This window comes from Haplochromis burtoni, unplaced genomic scaffold (genome assembly GCF_018398535.1).
Source record: "Haplochromis burtoni strain Fernald_Lab_line unplaced genomic scaffold, NCSU_Asbu1 Contig_5, whole genome shotgun sequence".
Taxonomy (NCBI): Eukaryota; Metazoa; Chordata; class Actinopteri; order Cichliformes; family Cichlidae; genus Haplochromis; species Haplochromis burtoni.
This window is the reverse complement of record NW_024582366.1, coordinates 23,617-44,832: the sequence shown is the minus strand read 5'-3', so window position 1 is coordinate 44,832 and position 21,216 is coordinate 23,617. Positions and strand designations below refer to the sequence as shown.

General features: G+C 44.7%; 1 long non-coding RNA gene across 1 annotated transcript in view; it reads left to right on the top strand.

Moving 5' to 3' along the window:
* Positions 1-14,609: 14,609 nt before the first annotated feature.
* LOC121814732 overlaps positions 14,610-21,216 on the top strand; it is an 8,917-nt gene continuing 2,310 nt past the window's right edge. Inside the window, exons 1-2 of the long non-coding RNA XR_006054532.1 lie at positions 14,610-14,621; positions 15,390-15,392. This is a non-coding gene — a long non-coding RNA (uncharacterized LOC121814732). The remainder of the gene's footprint in view (positions 14,622-15,389; positions 15,393-21,216) is intronic.

The window sequence follows — 21,216 nt, the reverse complement described above, 5'->3', positions numbered from 1 at the left end:
GCTGGGGCTGTGCAAGGCAAACAGTCTGTCCAAAGTTTGTCAGCACCACGCAGTCCTCAGCTGGCGGAGAAAGCTCACAAAGGCTTCCAGCTGAGGTTGGCAGTGTCTGAGCGGGTTGCTGTGCTATGAACTGAGCTGGTGACAGAGGTAATGACAGAGCTAATAATGACTGAGCCGTTAACTGAACAGGCAATGGAGTAAGACACTGAGGTGGTAACAGAGCGGATGACTGAGTGGGTAATGGAGCCGTTAACTGTGCTAAAGACTGAACTGGTGACAAAACAGGAAACTGTGCTAATAACTGAGCCACTGACTGAGTTATGGACAGCAATGCCAGTTGTAGTGGTAGTTGCGCTTGTGGTAGATTAGGTGTCTGACTCTGGGCTGCTCTCCTCCGGGGAACAGGAATGGGTGCTGGGCCTGGCCGAACACCAGCCATCCCCACCCGAGGAACAGATACGGGTGCAGGGACGAGCTGGGCTCTGGCTGCCTTTACCCTGGGGGCCGGTGTAGGTGCAGGAGCTAGCTGGACCTCTGTCGCTCCCACCCGAGGAACTGAGACGGGTGCAGGAGTCGGCAGGGTCACGGCTGACCTCACACGGGGAACCGGAACAGGAGCAGGCAAAGGCTGGGTGTCCATCAACCCCACCCGAGGAGCAGGTACGGGTGCCGGGATGAACTGCGCCTCTGCCAGGCTGGGGACAGAAGCAGGGACCAGCTGGACCTCAGCCACCCACTCCCGAGGAACTGGTACGGGAGCAAGGGAAAGCTGGGCCCGCGCTGCCCTGGTTACAGGAACAGGAGGTGGAGAGTGAAGCACAGGAACAGAAACAGACACAGGGAAAATCGAGTTAGTGGAGCTAGAAGCAGTGTTAGTGACCAGAGATTCATGGTGAGTCACTCCTGGCAACTCTGTAGGCCTTAAGCTGTCCATGTTAGGTGTAGCAGTCTCTAAAACAGTCATTGCACAGGAAGATCCAGGTTTAGCAGAGTCAGAGTCAGTAATATCGAGCACAAAGGGATCCGTTGCGGACACAGGAGCATTCACACAAACGGTTTCTAAATATATAGGTTGGAGAGCAGCATAGTCCAGGAGTGAAGAAACACCATTCACAGTCTTATACTCAGCAGGTACAGGGACCTCAGAACTGTTAACTTTACGGTGTTGTTCATGAGTATGCAGCTCAACAATAGTCTTTTGCTTCTCTAAGGTGAGATTATCAGTCTGTGTGTTAATTGCTGCTGACCTGGGAGGAGCACAGGAAAAATAATCACTCTGAAACATGGGCGTGAGGGTAGGTAATGCAGGTTCAGGATTAACCGACCCAGAATTACCAGACACGGAGTTAACGGTCTCTGGGATGACGCACACAGAGTCTACAGTGCCGGAGTTTTTTAAGTCAGCCTGAACAGCAGTCTCTAGGGGGGCAATGAACTCAGTCTCATGCTTAATAGGTGCAGAGGTGAACTTAGAAACATTATGAGCCCTGGAAACACAGTCATATTCAAACTCACTATTCATTTCTGATGTGTTACGGACCTGAAAAACAGCGGACTCAGGAGCAGAATATTGTCCGAGTCGGTCCGACTTGGAAGTGGCATGGAAAAAACTGTCAGAGTCACTCACCACCGGAGTTTGCTCAGTAACTTTAGGGTGGCGACGGCGTGAGCGCCGTTTATTCCTGGGAACTGTGCCGTGAGTTCCCGAGGCAGTGGGCGCAGGCACTTCGGTGATGTCGGCTGGCTGAGCCGATGACGAACCGGGCTGCGCCGGAGAGACGGGGAGCTTGTGCAGCTCCGAGCGTGGAAGTCCCAGGAAGAGCGCAAAGGACTGCAGCGGAGATAGGCTGCTTGTCGGAGGCACGAAATCTCTCCTCGGCCGCCGAGTAACCCTCTTCTTTGCGCAGGACGTGGGCGGCGACTGGGGAGGTGAACCGGAAGTTGAGAAGGCCGGAGGAGTTGTGGCAGGCGATAGGCTGAATCCTCCGACTCTGATCGCCGTGGGACGATGTGGGGAAAACGCAGCAGCGTTGGCAGTTTGGAGGCTGCGCGGCCCACCTAGAGCCAATCGAGTCCCATAGAAGGCAGACTCGCGCTCCCGGGCATGCCGAGCCTCCTGCCTTCTCCTCTCGTTAGGGAAGGCGGAGTCTGCACGCTGCCGGTTCCGTACGGAGTTTGCTGGGTCCATTACTGGTCGCGTTCTTCTGTCATGATACGTTGTGTGGCAGGCAGGAGAGGACCCAAGATGCAGACTCACAGACACGGGGATAACTCAAAAACACAGCTTTAATGCTGGCAAAAGGTGGAACACGAAAACAGTACTAAACTAAACTGGGAAAGCTAAACATAAAGTAAACCAGGAACCACGGGGAGAATAACACACAACATGAGGGAGAACGCGACGCCGAACAGAGGGAGACGCAGACAGAAATACACAGAGGGTAAACGAGGAAAGTGGGAACACACGGGGAACACAGGTGACACTGATAATCATAACGATACAGGGCGGGGTGAACTGAACATGACATGTACAGGCGTGAGAGTCACAAAGTAAACAGGAAGTGCACAGAGGTTCAGACAGGAGGGGAGAGAGCACGGGGAAAACACAGACATAACGGGCTGGGGAAACATGAGACAACCACAAAGGGAGACAAGGGCTCATAAATACACAGAGGGCACACAGGGGGGAGAGAGAGCACGGGGAGAACTTAGACATAATGGGCAGGGGAAACATGGAATAAAACATAAGGAGAGACGAGGGCTCACAGATACACAGAGGGGCACACAGGGGGTAAAAACCATGAAGGAAAAACACTTAGGGAACAACACAACAGGGCAACTCAGAAAACATGGCCTAAAAAAGGAACAAAATACAAACATACAAGAAAACTAAGAACACTGGGCCAACATGGCCCAGGACCATTGACAAAGTGATGACGTGAGAATCCTACTTCCGGGCCTAAAGTAGTCTGCGTTTAATATGGCTTTTGTGTTGTTAACATGTTTAATGTTTTGTATCTTTCTTCTATTTAATTCAAAAAGCTCCTAAAACAGTCAGTGATCACTGTCGTGACCTCCCTCGGTTTTTATTGCCGCTGTTCATTTTACAGCTCAGTTTTAAAACCTTCCAATGTAACTGCAGCCCAGCCCATGCAGCAGTATATGAATGACTAACCTCGTATTGTGGATGGATTATCTCAGTTGTTCTCCTGGCTGAGGTTTGGTCCTTTTACAGCATCTTGCCATGCGATTACATTTGTTCCTGACCACCGAGAACACTCACGTTAACGCGTATAGGTCTGTGTACTCAAACCTACCTCTGGCGCGGTGCCCACCTCTCAATTTTAAATCCATGTAGACATTGAGGGTTCTCGGGAGGGGCCGTGCTAACACCTGCTGCTCTCTGGCAGCAGCACCATGCTCTCCCTTGTTTTAAATGCACTTTAGAACAACACGCAGCAACACTACACATAGCGTTCTCTACTAGCCATCGGGGGGGCTGGGAGGAGATGTTGGGAGATGTTCTGTCCGATTGGCCTCCCTGCTGCTGCGGAGCCTGGGACGGTCTGCTTGCCTCCACCCCGGGGGGAAGGGTAACATCTCTTGGGTCTGGGTTCTGTTTCCCCCTCTGGGGGCGAGGGTACCTGGACCCGGGGTATAGAGTATGTTTGGGGAGTGTGATTGTGTGTACATGTCCATTTATGTCAATCCTTACGTTGGGTGAGTGCTGAGTGTTTGTATATGTGTGCATGAGGGTTCTTGGTGTCCGGGGCTGGGCGCTCAGGTATGTACCAGCTCACTCCCGGTGGCTACTTGGCGGGGCCTGGCGCCTGTTGCTCGGTCAGGCCTCCTCCGGGGTGCGGGGGGCCCTCGGGCCTCCGGCCTCTGGGCCTGCGGCTCGGTTCACTCTGGCACAGCTGGCTGCCGGCAGAGCCGGCGGGCACGCCGGTGCAGCCCCCTCTAGCTTCTGCTCGGTGGCTACTGGGTGACGCCTCGTCTGGGGATCCTCAGCCCTTCCCATGAGGGTGGCACGGATGCCCCTCCGGTGGTCCTCCTTGGGCTCTCGCACTCTGGGGCCTCTGGATGTCTGGGGCCTGGATCTCCTCCATGCCTGCTTCATGCCCTGGGGGACGGGGCTATGGCTCTCTACATCCTCTTGCAGACCATTACATGTGGAAACCTTTGAATACAAGCGCGCTGATCCACACAGGTGTGCACACGGGTGTTCACTGCTCGTAGACTTAAATTACACCTTTCTTGGCTGCTACTTCAAAGCACATTGTGCGCTGTCTGTCCTGCGTGCTGCACAACAACATTGAATATTTAGTATTTACTGCTGTTTACACTTAGCTAGATTAATGCGATGGTGTTGTGTTTAGTATGTTGCTTTGGGTTTTTTTTGCTTGTTTTCTATTCTTTCTCTCAACAGGTGATCCAGGAGATTTTTTTTTTATTTTTTTTTTTTTCCCCTTTCTCACTGTCCCTCTCCCCTTCTGTTTTTCTTTTCCTTCCTCTTTCTTTCTCCCTTTCCTATCCCTCACTCATGTCTGTCCCGTCTGTAACAACTGAAAATAAAATAAATAAATAATAAAAACAAAGGTCGATCAAATGGACCAATACGGCAATGCCACGATGATCCATTTGGCAAAATAAATCCATTGGGTATCCTTGTTGGTCTTCAGACAACAATTCTGACGGCTAAAGAACCAAATGGGACAGGCAAAAAAAAAAAAAAAAAACAAAAACAAAAAAAAACTTTTATCGAGTGGAAAAAAAGTTAGTGTGTTTATATTATGCTAACATAGTTGTGTCGCTAGCGGTCATGTAGCACATCGTTATATACCTGCTAGCCAAATTTCAGTAACCCTACAAACGTCACTGCTGTTTCTGTCTTCATTTATGTCGGTAGTGATAACAGAGCTGTACATTTGAATTTTTCAGAAATCCGTCAGTCAGGATATGCTATATTCTATTTAAATGGAAGCTAGCAAGCTAACTTCCTTCTAACTTCTAACTCCGTTAAAGGTAATAAATCCTGTTTTCATGGATGCCTGGATGTTAAACTTAATTGTTACACCTGGTAAAGCAGCAACGCTGATCATTTTATTCCAGATGAAAGACTTTAGACAGTTTTTAACTCTCAGTGATGCCGCAGTGATCGTTTGATTTATGGACCTGCAGCGGAGTTTGAGCCCAGACAAGGCTAGTGAAGTCAGACTTAAAGACCGGATAAGTGGTCACACAACGCCAGTTATCTACTCGTTACATTAATCCAGGGTTTCCCTAGTGCATTCACTTAAAAGTTATGATGTTAGCAGCATCTAACCAAGCCAAAAGGGACATTACACAAATCACAAGACTCACAGAAAATGATCCCTATGAGTGCTACCTATTCAAATTACAGGTTGCTAAGAAAGGTGGGATTAAATGAGATTGAAGTCCCTTCGACTGTGAAAAAGGGCTATAAAGCCCCTATTCTATTAGTGCCTACTTGGACCGACTCAGCATTGTTCACCACGGTTTTCCATTAGGTCAGAGTACCTGCTCGCCCAGGGTTCCAGGTGATTTGAGCAGGTACTAAAATGTGATGTCATCAGACTGCATGCCACCGATTGGCTGGTCAGTAGTCTCATTCGATGAGTCATTAGAGCGGCTCATTTACGAAAATTTAAATTGCGAGTTTTTTAAACCCACCAACAAGGAAAATGGCTACAACCCTGTGGTCCCAGAGTCTGATGAAGAGCCAGAGATCGAGCAGCAGGTATATTCTCGCCTTGACGTCCACCATTTTTGTAGCATTCGTTTTGCATGTTAATTACGTCACGGGATGCACGTTGCTACAACAACAACCACGCAGGTTAGGTAGTACTGGATTGCAATGGAAAACCAGTCGATCTGTGTCGAAGCGTGGCGATCCGTGGTGAGTTGATCCGAGTAGGTACTAATGGAAAAGGGGCTTAAGTTACCATGGCTACATATATAGCGAGGGTTTATCCTGATGTTACCTGGATAAGACAAAATCCAGCTTAGTACAGGCCTCAGATGGTAGTATAAGAGTTCTGTGGTCATGTTCTTCATTTAATAGCTGGTTTAAAAAAATGATGTGGAAGCTTGTCCATGAAATTTCAAGTGGATCTAAATGATCTTGCATATAAAATACAGCTGTAATGTGAACGTTCAACCATTAAAGCTACCATGACCACTACAGATAAAACCACATTAATAAGCTTCCCGTCACACATAAAAACCCTCAACACCGACAGTTGGAGACTGAGTGCCAGCAGAACAACATTTAAGTGTTTTTGTCCATTTTTACTGTTTGTCTCGAGCTTCTGCTCCTGCCTGCTCGTCTGCTGTGCAGGCAAGTTGCAGCTTATCTCAGAACAGCGTTTGCACCACAGCAAAGGCTAAAAGGAGATGGAAGTTTCTGTCAGGTCTCGTAAAAACATCAGTTTGTTGAATTTTACAGCTAAAATAAAAAACTCTGTCTTCTGCACTTTTGTTAATTGTCCAGTTTATTTACTTTCTTTTTACAGTTTTCCTGTGCCAGTTTGCCTTCATCCAAACTGAAAGCCCTACAGGGAGTCAGGTATTCACTGTTCATTTACACTTTGTATTTTTGTCTCATGAGGTCTTCACAGGTGCAAAAGCTACACCTACATTAATGATGTTGGTATCAGTGCAGCATTGAGAAATCAGCTCTGCACCTGTGAACTCACATTGAAGCCTGATTTAGTCACGGTGCCAGGCATGAAGAAAGTGAAGCAGAAAACGTCTGTACTGTACATGTGTACGTATACACAATCACAAGCTTGTTTTTTATATACACCTGTTCAACTGCTCCTTAACACAAACATCTAATGAGCCAATCACATGGTAACAACTGTCTGGGGGATATTTTCTTGGCATACTTTGGACCACTTAGTAATTGAGCATTGTTTCAACACCACAGCACACCCACAGAATATTCTTGTCAACAATACTCTGTGGGTACTACTGGCTACTTGCAGTGTGATAATACACCATGTCACAAAAATCATCTCATGGTGGTTTGTTTGAACGTGACCGTGACTTCACTGTACTGCACTGGCCTACAGAGTCATCAGATCTCAGTCTAATGGAGCACACATGGGATGTGGTAGAACTGGAGATTTGGATTGTTGCTGTTCTTATGAGAAATTTGGAGCAACTGCATGATGCCTTCATGCAGTATGAACCAAGAAGTGAGGAAGCCACAGAATGCAGTCATGAGTTTCAAGCCCCACTCACAATTTCCTTCAGGTGAACTCAATCGCTCACTTGATACTGGGGTGGTGTAATGTCTAACAGAGGTTTCACCCACTGGCCCCTGTGGCAGTAATAGCCCCGTCCTTCTTTCAGTCCAGTTGTTTTCTGCCTAACAGGGTTAGATTTAGCAGGGAAATTGTTGTGTGATTGAAAAAAAAAGCATTTAAAAACTAAACTTTTGCCATCTGCCTCCATCTTCTCAAACATTTCCTTGGACACCATGGTTACGCAGCGTTGGCTACCATGGATACACATCCTTGGCTACCATGGTTATGCACCCTGCAACAGCGAGCTGGACACCAGCTGAACACTTGTTGGAGTCACCTTGTCTATTTTAGATGCTCAAGGGCTCCTGCTGATGTTATTGGACTGCCAGTGTACTCAGCTCTGCATAAAAAGGCGCACTGAAAAGGAGTTCTAAGATGGTGCAAGACATTTAAATCAAATCGAACTAGTCTGAACTTCAAAAATGACTAAAATTAGAACAATAAAAAACTAGACCTAATCTTTTCCCCTTGTTTATTAAAACAATTATTGAAGTACAAATAATTATTGTTTGGGTAAATAAAACAAAGACAAATTTGACTTACTTTGCTACTGTGACACACTGTAACGTGTGTCACATTATATGATTTAATTTTTGTATATTGTATAAGTTTCAGGTGTAGTTTTGTTGAAGAAGGGCCTTAATTGTGATTTTTGTTGGAGATCATGTCGTGTAGGCCCTAGTTACGCCACAAGGGGGCGGCCTATTGAGATGGTTTAGTCTGATGCTACCGCTTGCCTTCAGATATGGCAGAAGCAAGAGAGGAAAACACACTACCTGTCGCCCATCTCATCATTTACCTGTTTTTTTTCCCAGGATAGTAAGTAATAAGGCCACACATGTGGGCCACATGATTAACATGCCAAACGGGTAAAACCCGACCAGCAGTTTGTCTTGGTGGGATCTGTATTGGTTTGTTTTGCTCATTGAAATGTGTTACGGTTAAGAGAGTAGGAGCTAACTTAGCTTCCCGCATGCTGGAGTAGCCTTCGGCTTTGCCTTTTTCTAAACTTAAGGCTTGCTCTTGTAACAACAGTACACTACGGCTCCTGTATATTTGAGTTAGTTTGATCGCAGAGACACTTTGATGTCACTGTAATTGACTATGTTAGTGTAATAACAACTCTGATCGCTCTGCAATGTTGATGTGGAGATTTCCACTACACAAATATGCCATTAGTATATAGTACAGTGCTGGGATGTTTGTTTTATTAGTGTGGGCATGAAAGAGTGTGATTTGTAGCTCTGAGTAACAAACAACAGAGATGACTGTTTAGATTTTTGTTTATATTATTTAAAGTTTATTCTGACTTGTGAGACAAGGAGGTTACGAAGTTTTTGAAGCTATTGTGAACACATGAATGCGTATAAATAAAGATATTGCAGAAGCAAGAGAGGAAAACACACTACCTGTCGTCCATCTCATCAGTTACCTGTTTTTCAGGACCAGATATCATCTGTTGGCTGCTTTTCTACTAGGGGCTTGTTACACGACACTTTGGGAAAAAAGTGTTTTGAGTAGCGCATTTTTTCTAGGAAATGGGAGATAGGTGCAGAGATTTATTGAAACATGCAAACCAGCTTTATTTGCAAATTGCTACAAATGTGGCAAATAAAAAAAACATTATTTATAATATCTGAAGATCTATATGTATCATTATCATTTACTCACTGGTTCCTTTGCATACTTTAAATCCATTATACTGGCTGAGGAAAACTGCAAAAGAGGCAACTTCCATGAGTCAAACATGATACTAGATACAAACGTACTTCCCTCCTAGTATTAAATGTTTATGGTCTCATATCTATAATTTTCCCTTCTCCATAATCAAACTGTGACTGAGACCACTGACAGATTCCAGATTGCAAAGCATTCTAGGTGTGTTTACAGCAGCACTAGCATTTATTTTTCCTGATCCAGGTAAGACATGCAGACATGAACTCTATATTAACATAGTAAAAAAGGAAGCTCAATCAGAATGCTTATCTCTGCAATTAAACTTTATTCTGCAGAACAGCTAAAACATAATACAGCAGCAGTCACTAAGACTGATAGGCAAATTATTCATCATCCATGATAATGCAGACATTGTCAGAGGTGGATTGTTACAGCAGCACGGGTAAGATGTCTTTGTGCTATGAGATACAGGTTTGAAAAGCAGTCTCATTAGCGGAAGCAGTTGCTATGTGAATGAAGGTCAAGACACGGGCTGCCTGCATGCTGAGACGCTGAAAAGACAATAAGGCGCGATTACCAGCCTATTGCTGCCCCACACATTCTGTTTGCCTCCAAGGCTGCTCATCTTAGTTGCTTGCGTGCCACCGTTTCAAAACACTGACCATGTAAAATGAAAAAGAGATGCAGTTCAGAGTTTTAGCTTGGCTGCACTTAAATTTCAATCTTTGTGTATAACCTGGAGTCAATAAAGTAGTCAGCATAAGCCCTGAATCAGATCACAACAGGGTTTCCTTCTTAGTGGCACAATCAGTGACTGCCGGTGCCTTATAGCACTCCGAGCAGGAATACGAGCCCCTCCCTGCTGTTTACCTCACAGTACTCATTTTCTGTGACGTGAAGAAATATGAGGTGCAGCCTGTCAGCCGTAACCACTGGCTGTCAGACTGATTAAGCATTCTGCTGACACTGCTGAGATTGTTTATGCACTTCAGTAAAATCCATGGCTTTATGGCAGCATAAAGATAAAGTGATAGTATCAACACATCTTTTGCGTTCCAATCAAAGAGTTGCATCATGTGAAACTCTTCATATGTTTAAACAGCAAATCTTCACATATGTTCAGTGGCAATAAAAACTAGCTGTGCATACTGTGCAGCTGCCTCACTACTGACTTGATACACATCACCAAAAACTGCCTGATAGCACCTGTAGAGAAGGACAGAAGCATGTTTTTATTAATAAATCTATGATAACAAATGACCATCACACGGCAAGCATCGCTACATGAGTAGAAGATGATTGCAATTGCTCTCATAAATCACAGTGACTTATCTATCCAGCCCCTTTTTGCTACCTTGACAAAAATGTTATTGTGGCCATTTTCTGTGTTATTTCAATACCTGATTCCAATATTAAGAAACTGTTGTGGAACTTGAAGCCACTAAAACCCAGAAGTAACCAAGATCCTGCTGCTTAGTGTGTTCAGAACTGCACATTTACATTTTGCTTCTAATGACTCACAGCCAGATTTTAGAAGTGTAATTCTGATGCTTCTCTGAGGTCATGACGAATCTGTCATTTGTGAAGTGATGGGTGTGTGGAAGATGAAATTTTGTGAGACCAAGAAAGAAACTGCATACATGCTATTTTATTAGAAATATGGAGGACATAATTCTCCATTCTTTATAACTGCTATTAGAATTAGATTCTTCAGCTTAAGTGAAAACAGTGTTTTCCCTGTTTATAAAGACCTACAGGCTCCTCTAAAGTCAGGACGCAACCCCAGAAAAATGTACTTACCATCAATCTGCAGAGTGTGTCCTCAGGTGTAATCAAAAAGAAAAAAGTACAGCTCTTCAAAAAACAAGGAAGGAAGGACAAAAGGACAAACCAGAGCAAGAAAGAAAGATAGCCATCAATCAATGGCAGCAGAAAGCAGTGCAGTCTTCCCCTGCTCTGCTTGCACAGCACAAGCCACCGAGGCATGAGCACCGTGAGTAATGGCCATACTGCCCACTTATATATTGATGTATTTGTGAGGGCAATACAATTACATTTATTCCAAAGGGGATGGTCACTACATCAGGAATGAACTAATATCATGCACCGAGTCTAAACCTGATCCTCACACTAACCCTTCTATGGCTAAATCTAAAAGGTCTTCAGGGTGAGGAACAAACAACTGTAACATCTACCAAGACAGTGTCCTCACTAGTATAAATAAATCTAAAGACAAACACACCATTTCCAAAGGCAGCCAGTCAGAGTCTGACTGGAGCCAAGATGTCAAACAAAGACAACCTGGACATCAATCTCACTCTAAAGTAAGAGATGAAGAGAAGTGTGTGTGTGTGTTATATAAAGTATTCAGGCTAGGCATGCTGTAATGGCTTAACACAGTCAGTCAACCTGTAAGTCTCTCACATCTTCAGCCAACAGTAAGTGTGCAGCTAACCAGCCTGTCACCGCGGTCAGTGACTTGTAGCTCTGACCAGTAAAACAAAAACTCCACATCAAAAATCAGACAAACCATCCATCCATCCATCTTCATCCGCTTTGTCCGGGGCCGGGTCGCGGGGGCAGCAGCCTAAGAAGAGAGGCCCAGACCTCCCTCTCGCCAGCCATCTCCTCCAGCTTATCCGGGGGAACACCAAGGCGTTCCCAGGCCAGCCGAGAGATATAATCTCTCCAGCGTGTCCTGGGTCTGCCCCGGGGCCTCCTCCCGGTGGGACATGCCTGGAACACCTCACCCAGGAGGCGCCCAGGGGGCATCCTTGTCAGATGCCCGAACCACCTCAGCTGTCTCCTTTCGATGTGGAGCAGCAGCTGCTCTACTCTGAGCTCCTCCCGGATGGCCGAACTTCTCACCCTATCTCTAAGGGAGAGGCCAGCCACCCTTCGGAGGAAGCTCATTTCTGCCGCTTGTATCTGCGATCTCGTTCTTTCGGTCACTACCCACAGCTCGTGGCCATAGGTGAGGGTAGGGACGTAGATCGACCGGTAAATTGAGAGCTTCGCTTTTACACTCAGCTCCCTCTTCACCACGACGGACCGGCCAGAAGGGAGCCGGAAATCAGACAAACAACCAACCAAATGACACATGAAAAAATATCTTGAAACACAGTTTTAGAAAATAATCCCTGAAGCAGCAGTGCTTGTCTCTTATCCTGATTTGCAAGTGCTGCAACATTTGGCGTTACATGTGACAGTGTTTCCTAAATTCTGGCTCCACATTAATTTCTTGTAGTTCCTGGAAATTTTCTCTGCTGCCTGCAACATTTTCAACTAACAGAAACAATTACAATACAATATAATGAATGTTTAGCATTATATGCACTTATATACACTTGCATGTCATTGTTTCTCTGTCAGTCAAGAATTTAATTCACATCCTTTTGGGATCTCATATTTGCATTTATTTTGTCTTTTTTTTGCCTTTGGGGATTTTTTTTCTATTTTCATTCATTTTTCTTTCGTTTTTACTCATCTTTTAGATTTAGGCAATAAAAATCACTCTTTCAGATTTACACACTACAAATGAAAAGGTTAGATTTAGTAAAATATTTCAGTTTGGAGTCAAACATGCCTCTGTACACTAACCCTGCATGCTGACAAAATACTGCTTGGGAGTGACAGACCCAAATTAACATAGCATGTTAAAGCAAACTTTGTGCTTGAATCAGTCACCACATCAGCTTTGACAAACAGAATAAACTGACACCTGAATAATCAAACTGTTTGTGTAGTAACTGTCGGTGAGGACAGCAGACGAGTTAGTTCTGCTGGGCTGTGATGAGGATTTGTGTTTGGGACAGACAGGATGCCCAGCAGCTACTGGACGCTTTCTTCTACTTGGAGCCTCATCAACAAAGTGCCACCCCAGGATGGCGACCAATCACAGTCAGAGATCAGATTTAAGCTGTGACAAAAAGACACTTCCTGGGGCCTCGATCACACCTACAAATGGGACAATATACCTGTTAGCATGTACAGCAGGTGTCACCAATGAAAGCATTCACAGGTGAACAGAGACAGTAGAAAGCATGGGATGAGGTGAGCTACTACACCACAGGTGCAGCAGAGTAAAATAACAGCAAACCATCATTTTTCCACACACAGAAATGAAAATGCTGATCTTGTGGTCAGAGAGCATCAACCCTGTGCAAGAGGTTTTGTTCTTTTCTATAATTTTGTTGTTCTATACCTCCATCAGTCTCTCACCAGCTTTGATTAGAGACACACTACACAAACCGATGTAATGAAGACAAATGTGTTTCCTGATACATGATTAATTGAAAATAGCACCAGAGTTATGAGTTTGTGACCTTCATTTTCCAATCTGGAAAACTGTCACTTATTTTTCTGCGTTGCAGATTTATTACTAGAATAGTCCAGGTGGACTGAATGTGAGAGATGAGAGCACAAAGGGATTATTACCTCACTTAGGTTATTAAATTAACATCTCCATGTTGAATCATTCCTTTTGGCTTTCAGATATGGGGCCAGTAGGAAAACACTCTCAGACTCTCACAAGAGTTTGGAAAACAGGAAGCAGACTTCAGTTAATAGACTGCTCTCCTGTGGAACTAACTCCCAAGTTGAGTTTTAAGAACTAAGCACCCTTTCTACTTTTAAGACTAGACTTAAACCTTCCCTTTCTGATAAGCCTCATAGTTAGGGCTAGGGCTGGGCGATATATCGAGTTTTTAAAAAATATCGATATATTTTCATACGAGATATAAGATGTGACAATATCCTTTATATCGATATAGTCTACGTTACGTTATAATTATACTTGTGGAGCCACAAGTTTGCCTCTCTTTCGTCCACTTTTGTCTCTACGCAACGTTACTCGGCCTCGCCTCTCCTTCACTGAACACAACTCCCCCTCCTCCCCCATAGCTTCACCTGCAGGCAGCGACAAGATGGACACGGCAAATCTCCGTTAGCGAGATGTGGGGCTGGACGGCGTCAACGTGTTAGCGAGCTAACCGCGCTAATGAGCTAGCCATGCTAACGAGCTAACCACGCTAACGACTGCACGGCCTAAAATCCTTTCATTTTCTCAAAAGTTGACAGCGCGTCTTATGTATGAATTCTGGTTGTGCTCACTGGCCACGAACCGATTTTAGGTGGTACACGGCGCTCAGCAATCTGTCAAAAAATGTTTTAGTACGACTTTGGTAAGCTACTGAGCTACACCGCTTGATGGATTGTCAGAGAATTACGGCTACCGTAGTCTGGAGCTTCGCGGAGTGATACGTACTGTGCTTCAACGTAATATTACCGTATTGTGTGTGTATAAGGGCCATAAATGGCACCTGTTCAGAGACATGGTTACAAAGAGGATTTCAAACTCCAGGCTGTCAGTCACGCGGTAGAAGTTGGGAACAGAGCAGCTGTGAAATCTGTCTTTGTTATTATGCTCTGTTAGTTTACATTTTGACTGCACAATTATGATCTTTTTGTTATGCACAAAAACAACATTGTTTTCTTTTATTTATGGAGCATGATTATTTAATAAATGCTGATAATTTATTTTTGAGTAATTTCTTCATGTACATCTACGCTGTATGTAAATAAAAGTGCCCGTGTGACATCTGGGACACAGTGTGACTGAGAACTCTCTTTTTGTTCTTAACTTATGGCTTTAAAAAAATATATCGAGATATATATCTTATATCGCCACCCAGCTAAAAAATATCGAGATATGAATTTTGGGTCATATCGCCCAGCCCTAGTTAGGGCTGGATCAGCTGATCCTGAACCGTCCTGTTATGCTGCTGTGAGCCCAGACTGCCAGGGGAACATCTGATAACACCTCTCCTCCTCGCTTTCCATGTAATCATTGCCACTAGTGCATGTTGCTTTCACCCTCGTGTTTACATTTTGCTTCATTCTCTGTGTTCCTGCTAGATTTTACAGGAAGCTTTGTCTGTGGAGCTACATGTTGCTGATCTGTTGTTACTTATCCCACCAACCTGCTCGTTGTTTACAGTTTTCCTGTTTCTGCTCTCTTCTTACCCCAGTGAAACACCCTGTCAGAGGTTTTCAGAGGTATCCTCAGTTGGCTCTTAGGGCCACTGTCCAGCAAGACAGAGTTGCTGCCAACCTCAGTCTCTGGGAACATCTGTCTGCAGGTGCCAGAGTGCTTTGCTTTCCAGCCTTCTACCTGTACTAGAGCCGACAATGATCTGCAGTTTTTGGCTGCAATTTTAACTTCACTGAATGGCGCTACCTCCAGGGGCTATGCAGTCACTGTCATCCTTATGTCCAAGCACCCTGGAGGGGTTCTGCCCCCATTGCTTGCCTCCTGCTTGTCACCACACCGGTCTGTGCTGCCTTCAGGAGCTTCTCCTGAAATGCTCTGCCTGCCAGCAGGTCATCCATTCAAGGTCTCTGGCTCCAGTGGAAATTTAACTTTAGAGGAACCCCACTTTACACTTCTAACACATTTTACCTTCATCCTAACTTTTACAACTATCCCACCTACAGGCTGATTGCCTGAGGTGTCAGGTGTGAACTGACCAAAAAAATGAGCCTCCAATAACAAACAACTGAAGACTTTCCTTCACCTTTGTTTCTACTTAGCTGGCAGCTTGTCTTCCTCTCCTGCTCTCTCCCTCGTTCATTGTGTGTGTGTGCGTGCGTGTGTGCGTATGTGTGTGTGCATGTGTGCGTGCGTGTGCGCGCGTGTGCGTGCGTGCGTGCGTGCGCGCGCGTGTGTGTGTGCGTGCGTGCGTGCGTGCACTTGATTACAAGTCAGGTGTACAGAAAGTCAAGTCGCCAGCTGCTTTTCATCATCATCTGCCATAAATACCTGACACAAACTTCAACGTGCTGCCAGACTTTGTTCTTCAGCCATTTCAGTAAGTTTCACTAAAACCATTTCTCTGCCTGGAGCCTTCCTCACCCTGACCTGTCTCCCTCTTTCATTGGGTACATTTGTACTCTTCCCCCCAGCATTACTCTGTTCCAAACTTTGCCCTGGTCTCCATTCATCTCCAGCTTAACTCCCTCCCTGCCATCTACCCAACTTAGTCAAATTCCGTGCAAACATTTCTTCTTATATCAACGGGAAAATACTGTAGATATGCTCTGACCATCTCTCCTCCTCATGCTGGCCAAAACCCAGGGTATGTCCACATTTGTTTTGTGCAGATTTGATACATCAAGTAGATATCTTCCAAATTTACTGTGTTTTAGTAAAAGCTTTCCAAAGATTGTTACTTTCCTTCCCAGTTGAGCAGGGAACAGTTTCTAGGGAAAGACGAAAGTAATGTGGCACTAAATAGTGTCAAATTTCTGCAGATCAAGAAGCAACTTTCACCTTTTGATATTAACTTTCCATTCATTAGATTTATGCAGCACAAATAAGCCAAATAAGAACCTTAAAATATCAGAACTCTGTTTGTCACTTAATGGGTGAGAAAAAGAAGTATTCAGTCATAAACAATCATATCAGTGATGATTTAAAACATTTTAGATGCAGCTGCTTTATCACAGCTGACACAAACATCAAGCCTCAGTGAACAACATGTACCCTCCTGCCCTAGTGGAGGTAACACACCTCACTCCTCAAGGGGGCAATAAAGAGCTAATCAGTGTTTCCATGACTAAAGCATATCCTGTATATGAACGATCACCTAGAGGTTTTGTCAAAGCGCTCAGCTCTGGTTCCAAACAGGAGGGCTCAGCTTTCGCTGGCTCTTTCTTGCCAGAGCTGTAGATAAACTGTGACAGAGAGAAGATGAGTTTAGGTGGATGCAAACAGATGGAGTGAGAACACACTGCTCCTCGTGCCTGAAAGCAACAGAAATCCTCATGTGGGGGTAGTTCCCCACCTCATAAAGTTTGTGCTGGGAACAACAAAACAGCAACAACCAAGCAACACCATCACTCAGAGGATCCCTGTGCTGTACTGCAGCCTCCACACAAAGCAAATTTATTGACATATCAAGCAGAAGTAATCTCTTTAATCGGCACAGTCGCCTGATGAGGAAGTGGCAGCACACAAAGCCGAATCGTTTATCTCTCCGTTGTGTTGGGCGTTGGGCCCTGAGTTGCTGATGGGTGGAGCCAGGAGTAAAACTGAACAGGGAATAGGGCTGGGACGATAAAGCTGATCATAACGCACGGAATAAAGCACTTAGATGTTGACATTATTACAGTATCCACCACTAATTAGTTACATCCGAGGAAAAACTATTGTCAGAGCGTTGTTCATGCAAATACACTCGGAAACAGCATTCACAGCCAGATTCAGAGATAGTGAGCGTGTGTGCGCGCTATGAGTCCACAGCTGGGCCGGTTCTACACAGGCATATATGAGGGGGCAGACAGAAATGTAAAGGGGGCACACGGTGGCAATGGAGGCGAGAAGGTGTGGGGGTTGGGTGGGGTGCTCTGGATAGGGCTGACTAGTCAACTAGTCACCGATTATTTTTGCGATTAGTCGACTAATCAGATCATCATCCACTGGACGTAAAACGTACAGCTTATTGCACCAGCAGCATCTTATCTTATATAACTATCATTAGCTTACAGCTTGAAGTGTTTCAGGTATGTGCTAACTAACAATAAAGACAAGATGATAGTTTATTAAACTTTCAATGGAATTTGCAGATTCTCTTGGTGCAGTTTAACAAACTCAGCCGTCTGCTCCTTGCTATCTAAAATATAACAGGACACTGGAGTAAATTCTCAAGCATCTCACACTTCTGTTTATAGAGATCGACAGACCACGTGACTTTCGCGCATTGCTTTGTGGGTACGAGTGGCAACAAAATCAAAACACTGCATCAAGCGCTAGTATTTCCAGCACCGGTAATCATTCATTCTGCGGTTTTAATCACTACTTGCATTTTATTTGCCCCAAAAACAGTTATGTACAAAACGACGGAGAACACGGCAGCTCCGTACAAAGACAGACTTGACGAAAAGGCAAAAAAAAGGACGAGGAAAGAATCATTATGTTATGATAAATTACGTATTAACTACAACAGAAGATTTACCTTTGTGGGAATGCTTGGAGCAGACTAACATGTGAGCTGGAGAGTTCTGAGACGTTATATTTGATCTTTGAATGGCTGCAATCCAGGCCATCCGTCGGCTCTTTGTTACTTCGGAAACATGGCTCGAACAATTTCTCTTCCACGACGTAATCCGATAAAAAACGATCTCTTTACCCGTCGGCTTCCCGACTGTCATGCGACCGGCTATTGCGGTTAATAATACAACAGCTTCTTGCCATTTTTTGTGTTTCTTTTTAACGCTGTGTGACTGTTTTCATGTGAAAACCTGCATGTGCTAGTACCGCTTGCCACTCGTTCTCAGAATCCTTTGCGATTTTACACCAGAATGATGTCACATTTTCAATCTCTAGGGCTTTGGAGCGTGATGTCATGCCCCCTCCCGCCATGACAGTAGGCCAAACGAAGCACACGGAAGCGTCAACTATGGTTCGTACGTGCTGTGTTGTCGGTTGCAACATTAGATCACATGATAGGGAAGGCAAGAAGCTGGAAAATGGGCTCACTTTTCATCGTTTCCCCTCCTGGAGGCAACGGGAGCAATCTCATGTATCCGATATTACTATTATTAAGACGTCAGGCTTGGATTGCAGCGGTCAGACTCGGACCGGCACGCACGGCAAGTGCAACAAAAGCAAAAAAGCGCACCCATCGGAGGTAACCCCCGCCCCAAAAACATACAAAACTGCGCTCATTGTACACTAATCTGCACATAACTTTCAGATGAATCACACACCTGGAATTAGGGCTGTGTGATATGACCAAAATCTCATCTCCCGATATAAACATCTATCGTCCGATAACGATATAAATCACAAAAATGTAACATTTTCTGTAAATTCTGTGAATCTCGGGCAGCTCGACTTGCGTGAAGTGTTTCCAGCTGCGCGTCGTGTAGCTGGAGTCGAGTGTTTTAACCGATGCATGAAACGATACATTTTTAGACATAAGTTGTAACGGCGCCGTTTTCTTTGTGAGTTTATTACACGGCGTGCTGCGGGGAAAAGCCTGTTCTAACGTTTGAGTCTAAGGTTTATTTTTTAGCACCTGGCGGCTCTTTTTTACTTCTCATCCGTAAATAATCTGCTCTTTCACGTGATTCAGTTTATTTTGAAAAGTCTCAACAGGATCTTGAGCTTTATTGTGAAAGGTTTATGTGGAACATAAACAAGCGGACACGCGATGTGTTACCGTCGTTGTTGCTAACGACAACGCATAAAAACAGGCGCTTGTCCGTCCGTAGTGTGGTTATATTAAATATAAGAGAAAGAGAGAACTTTAAGACATTAATATAGCCTCTACAGTGACCATCAAAATGATGAAAAAATATTGCCGTAAACAGTTTATTTTGCGACACCACGAAACAAACGATAGCGTAAAATGAAACGATGGACGTTTTTATATCGTCATTTGATATATATCGTTATATTGAACAGCCCTACCTGGAATACTGGTGTACATTTACCTTATGTGTATGCACTAATTTTTATCTTACATGCTTTTATTATGCAGCTGCAGAGTATGAAGGTGTGCCCCATGCAGAAGTAATAGATGAAGATCTGACAGAAAACCAACAACATGTCATGAACCGTAGTTCAGCACACAAGCTGGACCCAGAAGCAGAGACAACACGCCAAGGTGCACGCAAAAGACTTTATTCTAACTAAGGGTGTCCCGAAAGGAAAACACGCCAGGTAACTAGAAAACCAAGGGACCGGGAAATAACTCAGGAACGCCGTAATCAGGACTGTGGGAGGCTGCAACAGAAAGAGGAAGAGGGTTACTGGGGAATGGAGAAATAACAGCATACGTGGGTAGAGAATTAATCTTAAGGTCCAGATGGGGCTTGTTGAATATTCATAAAACTGCTGTGTTGCATGTACAGTTCATTGTAAATACTGGTGGAGTTCATTGTACTTTCTGTAAAGTGGTTTCAATAAAACAGAAATGAAAAGTATGTTTATTTTTTTTTATTCAAGATCTGTTCACATGTACTTAGCAAGTACATGTGCAGGTACACATGAAATGCAAACTATTTACATGGCAACACACAGCTGGCATCAATTGTGAATGGTTCATCTAGAGCAATTTTGGGGGCAGCTGCTGTTATGCTGTTACGATGTTATGTGCAACCTCTGGCTGTATCTTGGTCATATGGTCAACGTACTCACAATGTGGAGGCTTAAAAACGACCAAATCTTGTACCCAACCATTTGTGAATTAGATGTGCGCCTCCAGGAATTTATAATTCCAAAAATGATTCGCCGTGTATGCGCTGACTCCACAGACAAGGTACGAGAAGGCATCAGGGCAGGACAACGGCGGTAGGCTGTCTGGGTTTCTGCTCCACTGCCTTATTTCATACGGGTCCACATTACCGATGCACGCTATTTTTTCCAAGTACCGTCTCTTGGCGTCTGGGCGCAATCGGTCGCGATACAGCCCTTAGTCTTTTGCGCTGATTTTAAGCATGGTTGTGACAGTCCTGCTTCCTACACAGTGTGTTTGTTTTGATTTGTTGCCTTCTGTCATGGCGCTGCAATCCCACAATGTACTGCAGCGTGATGTCAACTCCAAAGCCCTATAGGAGATTATGGTCGTGTCCAAATTCATGGATTGCATCCTCCTGAGGACCCGGCCTTCGCGGTCTACGTGGGCTGGGTCCTCAGAAGGTCGGGTAGGCCGGAAGTAGACGGCTGGGGAAATTGGACGGTCCAGCCTTCAGATCTGCGTCACCACTGTCTCGGTGGCGTTTAATAAACTCAGCCGTCTGCTCCTTGCTATCTAAAATATAACAGGACACTGGCGTAAACTCTCGACTGTCTCACACTTCTGTTTAATCAGTTTTCTGTTTGACATTTATTCAGCTGTGTAAAAACCAAGGAGGAACCCACCCGGGGGATTAATAAAGTTTTATTTTATCTAATCTAATCTAATAACTTTATTCTCAGCCAAACCGATTTACTCACGAACAAACAAAACACTGAACAAAGCCCAACAATAACATTTTTAGGTTGTCTAAGTGACTTATAGATTAGTAAGAGTAATTTTAAAACTTAGAAGTGGCCGCCATTGTTGGAAACTGGAGTTTGGCTGGGCCGCACTATGAATTCTGGGATATGGTAGGCCACGAAGGACACACCCGACCCATCCTTCAAATTTGGGGAAAAGAA